General features: G+C 43.7%; 1 long non-coding RNA gene across 3 annotated transcripts; it reads right to left on the minus strand.

The window, feature by feature from the left end:
* Positions 1-1,430: 1,430 nt before the first annotated feature.
* Positions 1,431-5,441, minus strand: LOC125515655 (uncharacterized). 3 transcript variants are annotated; one of them, XR_007287087.2, is made up of 7 exons: positions 4,605-5,441; positions 4,229-4,352; positions 3,526-4,126; positions 3,353-3,441; positions 3,140-3,257; positions 2,037-2,220; positions 1,431-1,887 (listed from the first exon to the last, which is right to left on the minus strand). It is a non-coding gene; the product is annotated as an uncharacterized LOC125515655 (long non-coding RNA). The 3 variants fall into 3 exon arrangements; XR_015609158.1 differs by lacking the exon at positions 4,229-4,352 and having other exon boundaries at positions 1,434-1,887; XR_015609157.1 differs by having other exon boundaries at positions 1,434-1,887; positions 4,229-5,441.
* Between the last annotated feature and the right edge of the window lie 361 nt (positions 5,442-5,802).

Consider the following 5,802-nt stretch of genomic DNA (forward strand, 5'->3'; position numbering starts at 1 on the left):
GCATCTCAGTTCGGCCTAGGAAGCATGCGAGGCAGTGAACCTTGGTGAGGCGCAAATGCGTGAGCATCCGATCTAGGGCGTTCTCCCTCTCTATGTCAGTCGAGGTCGAGGCCGGCAGGCGGCCAACGATTCCACCATTTAGTACACAGTATATATAGTGTATTTAAAAGAATTTCTATCCACCATAACATATACTCCCTCCGTTCTAAATATAAGTCTTTCTATGGATTTCAATACAAACTACATACGAATATATATAGACATATTTTAGAGTGTAGAGTCACTCATTTTGCTTCGTATGTAGTCCGCAGTGGAATATCTAAAAAAGACTTATATTTAGAAATAGAGGGAGTAGTACTAATTATATTACCAGAAATTCAGTAAACAAATTTTAACACATCTACACATATTTGTATTGAGCTTTTCGGCAGAATTTGAAACATCCTAGATGTCTCCTTACTAATCAACTCCCCTTTTTCGGTTTGATTATTCACGCCTCTATACAAATCAATTTGGTTTACTGTCCTTAACAGTATAAAGTTCAAATCACTTTCCTCCCAAATTATTTACTTTTTGCAATATTCGTATCTTCAGACCCAAATAACAAAATACTATTACTAAGTAAATTCAAGAGAGATAATGCATGTAGAAATACTAAGAAATTAAGTGCACCTTCATGCGTGGACTGGTTGTAGGTTTTTACAAAATAAAAATTACACTACATACATAGATATCAGAGAATTTAAATCTGACATGCATCCTAACAAGAGAAAAAATATCCCCAAACTCACATGGGTAAGCAAATTAATTGTGGATACGTAGATCCTTTTACGTGTGCATAGAAATAGCAATATAAATGAATCAACCAAGCCCCAGCATGCTGACCTTATAGATGACTGCAAGAAATTGTTTCTCTTGTTTCATTGTGATAGTGGATAGGATCGTCTCCTTTCTAGTGCCTACATAGCAAAGACCAATTGACATAAGATTGGAAAAAGGCTATGCCGCTGAAAAAGTGAGCTAGACGGGGTTCCTGACGGCAGAGACATGCTATATGTACCAAGTATGTAGACTGTAGTGAAGAAATGCATCATCTTTAACATCAGGACATGCTATGTATTAAGTTGACATTAATAATTTCCAGGCAGGCAAAATTTAAGAAAAATGCTGCGTGAATCTGAATTGCACACTAAATGATTCAGAATTGAATCTAAGAACAAAACTAAGAGTGCTCCTCCATCTAAACAATCCACAAGTACTCGTTAAACTGGAATTATTTATCACCTTCACTTAGCCATAGTAATTCTGAAGACTGAATTTCAGAAACAACAATTCTAATAATCATTACAAGGTAATTACCCATATTCTTGTTTGATGCTATCGGTAGTAAGACCGGCGGGTTTTCCTCTGTTTTTATTTCTTGGTGAAATCCGACAATCAACTCTCGATAAGGATAACTGGAAGTAGCTGACCAGCAGACTCGTAGCAACAACAATGTGAAGTTTATGGATATATGATATTTCTCATTGCAATTAATGCCACTAAATTTATTGATCCATCAAAATCATGCATAAGTACAAAATAAAATGAATCTGAGTTGAGGGGAATAAGGATCAAAAGAATGAATGAATGGATCTCTATTACAACAATAACTACACACTTTTTCCAGAGTGACTTATATATATGCTTGCTACAACTATCTTCTACGCACCACCCTTGCTGCAGAATCGGCTGCGGTATCAGGTTCCTTCTCCCACTAACCACCTGTGTCACAATTTTGTTGTAGTCATTCTGAATAGCTGTCGTTGTCTCCCTCTGAGACTTGTGCGTGGGAAGAGGCGACCCATTGAACACACATTGTTATACGCCAGGCAAGAAATCACCGCACTGCACCACGCACCGCCGACCACAATGTCAAGTCCGTGATCAAAATTAAGAAGTGTTCTTGGCTTCCAACCTTGGCCAAAAACTGCCACCAGAACGCCATGTGGTCTCTCAAGAGGCGGGAAAGATTCTGGGGAAGCACCAGGACATACCTTCTACATCTCGGTGGTCGTGATGGGTGGCGTTGATCTCGACGCCCCCTAGCAATGGCTCCATGGAGGGTTAGGGATTCTTCGGAGCGTGCTTTTATATTGGATGAGATGTGTGCCTCCCTCCTGTGAGCTTGCGATAATGCGCTCGTGACCGTCATCCTCCACGCGTCATTGAAACACGAAACTGAATGAAGAAACAGTAAGCATATTGCTTCATGAAAAATCAAATACTATTGCAACTAAATATATAACACAGTAATGAGAGTGTCGAGGTTCTTGTGTGTATAGTCAGCCGGCAATAAGGTACAAATATGTTCTTCTTTCATCAGTTTTATGTTTGTAGCAATGACAATACTTTTAAGCCACTGACTATTATAATCTATGAAAGAATGCTCCTGAGCAAACAAACTCGGGCCATATGAGTCTTTTTTTTCGCAAGAAACCATGTAAAGTCCACTGATATTTGATAGTTGAAAAATTGGAAACTAAACATTAGCATATTCTAGGGGACCAGCACAAGTGAGATATGTGGCCAGCGGTAAGGAATATTGACCACTCACAACATAAACAAAATTGTTCAACCTGATGTACCAGGAAATTATCGGCGTGGACGAGGTCTATTCAAATTTTCCTAAAGCACAAATTCAAAGTCCCAGTTAAGTATATAGTATACTGCTTACTGGAGAAATCATAATATTAGATTATTCTATAATTAAAGCATGTAAAGGTTGGAACACGCTGAATAAATGTCACTTTAAAAAATAGCCTTGAATTTTCTATAGTTAATTGCCCGTGCGATGCAACAGAGACATACATATTTGAGTGGCTCAACGACAATCGTCCTGTAAATCTCCCCTCCCTCTCTGATCTTCCTCTCTCTACATATATGCCCATCTCCCTTCCTCCTATCTCCCTCTCTCTCTACATATATCGCCATCTTCCTTCCTCCGCTCTCCCTTCCTTCCACCCTCTCTCGCTCATTGTAGGCATCATAGGGGACAGACATTTTGTAGAGTACTAATAATTTCCAAGGACCATTGTTCGCCTACATCTATAGCACATGCCTCTCTTCCTCCCACCCGCTCTTCCTAAGGTCTTCCTACCTTCCTAAGGTCTTCCCACGACAAATGAAAGGGAACAGAGAAGTAGCGGAGGTTTGCTTCGGATATTCTTCCATTGAGATACCATGCTGAACGGAAGCTTCTTCGTCGATTCCTTCACCTATATAACAATCATTAAGCATATCAAATAGGGCTTGGTGTTCAGTAAGCAGCTGGAAAGGATTAAATGGAGTCCGCCTTTCACGAAGTCCCTACCAATGTATCCCGTCGGATGTCTCTGGCGTCAACTCTATAAAACACTTGTAACAAACTTCTTCCCTGCTCAATATATTGGAGCAACTATGCTGCATTTGTAGAAGAAAATGACTCACAAGGAACAATCATTTTCTCTAAATAAAACATAAGAAACAAGTTGTATGTTGACTTACTCCTTTTAATCAAACATGCTCCATGGCATGGCACAAGTCTTCATGTTCCTATCAAAACCGCAACCGAGTTGCAGAAGCACTTGGTCTTATCTCGTAATCTAGCAAACAATCAGAACTACCACCAAATGTGACTACCACGGTACAACATATGCTATGTCATGTATCACATATCAATCTGTCACGAGTCATAAGACAAGAATAATACTATAGCCAAGATCTAAATGGGGCTTCACTGCAATCTACAACTGGATTTTCAAAGAAGCGCAACCGAAGCATGTTGAATAAGTAAATATATTGTACAAACAGATTCTAATGGTGTATATCTGTATATGCAGCAAGTTGAAAAGTAAGAGATGCAGACAGCAAGCAATTGTCAGAGCACTTCAAAATATCATGATTAACAGGTGGCAAATAAATCATGAAACATGGGCTGTAACTTTCAACAAATAAACCAAACATCATAATGTCAGCACCCATCAGCATTGCAGGTGACGACCATGTTGCTGCCCTTGCCATTGTGGTTATGGTCATCCAAATCTTCCTCCTCGTCCTTCTATATAAATAATGCCCAGCATTGTGAACACCGCGACTCGGTTTTGACCTGCATCCATGCGAGTGAGATGGATCAGAGACTGATCTTGCATGAAAGGAAGAGGAAAACTATGGGAAAATAGAGGAACCCCAATGAATCTTGTTCACATACATTTGGTGTGTAGATGGATGGTTGCGACAGTGCAACAACAACACATGCCGGCATCACACGGAATATTTCTTACGACGATCGCTTGCAAGACTGGCAGAGGAGCCTTGGTGTAGATGGCTACGGTCTGTGTCAGCTACGTACTTTCCGTTAGAGCACGTACGTACGCAGTGGTCGCTAAATGTGCACATTCAGCTCAGAATTCAAGAATCAAGAAACAGTACACATTCCAATGGTGAACTACAATGATGCTACTACAACAGAATCGCTATTAATTACTGTTATAAGCACTCTTGACACGGTATCTTTTTTCGTTGGCCAACACAAACAATCTGCAAACTTAATAGAAAAGAATGCAAAGAGAAGAAAAAAGGCAAACCTTATGTGTGAATCAATGGATTGTGTGCCCGGCGGCCAAGCCACAACCATCCACGCAGATGAGCCTCGTCCAAATTCTTATACCGTACATTATACGTCCATTCCATCACGATTGGAACACCCAGACATCAAATAAACGCCAGCCTGCGAGATCCCTAGCCACCGCCGAGCCAACTGTATCATCACTGTGATCCAGCCAAGGAGCCGCCATGCTTGGCAGGGGAAGGACGACGCCGACGCCATCGACGCAGATGAGCAGCGCGCGACCTGCCCCCACGGGTCCCATCGCAGAAGATGCCAACGAAAACAGGGAACTGGCCGACATCACCTCCATCATCCCGGACACGGTGTGCCCGGATGGCCGCCATGGGGAGTGGCTGCCACAACAGCGATTCATGCAGAGACGGAAGACGGGGCGCGATAGCGGAGTTGGGAGAGATAGAAGACCATGGGGCAGCCGGGGGAGGGGGCGGCAGCGACGATTATGCGTATCCCGGAGTTCGTCGGCAGGGTTTGAAACCGCCCTGCCCTGAAGACTTGGCGGCGGCGATTCCCGGAGTTCGGCGGCGGTGGGATTGAAACCGCCCTGCCTTGCAGAGGCGGGGGCGGGATTCAAACCGCCATACCTTGCAGCGGCGGCGGCGACGTCTCCCCCTCGGACGGCGGCGGCGGCGGCGGCGACGTCTCCCCCGTCGGACGGCGGCGGCGGCGGTGGCAACGATCGATGGGAGTGGGCAAGCAAGGATGGGGATCGATGGAGTTTTTTAGCGGCGGCGGCGGCGGAAACGATAGATGGAATCGATGGGAGTGGGCAACGCATGATGGGGTCGATGGTTTTTTTTTGGGGCTTTTTTGGATGGCTGCGTGGAAGGGATGAGGTGGGGGAGGTGACGAAAAAACCAGCGAAAAAAACTGTGAAGACTATTCACCAACTGCTTCATTAGAAGTAGAGATTACGACCAGCCTTAGTACTCCCTTCGTCTTCGTTTTATATAATATAAAAGCATGCATCGCACCGTCCTACGCAGTGGTTAACGTACACCGACGTTCACTTTGCCATATGTGCTTTCTCTCTCCTTGGATCTGGCCCAGAGTTCCGGTGGCAAGCACAGCCATGAGCACCAAGCCGGCCGACAGCCACACATTCGGCTGCATCGGCTCCATCTCCTCGTTGTTGTTAGCGGCATCGTCCTTGGCCA

Source organism: Triticum urartu, chromosome 6A, assembly GCF_056163025.1.
Source record: "Triticum urartu cultivar PI428250 chromosome 6A, HENAU_Tu73, whole genome shotgun sequence".
NCBI classification, from domain to species: Eukaryota; Viridiplantae; Streptophyta; class Magnoliopsida; order Poales; family Poaceae; genus Triticum; species Triticum urartu.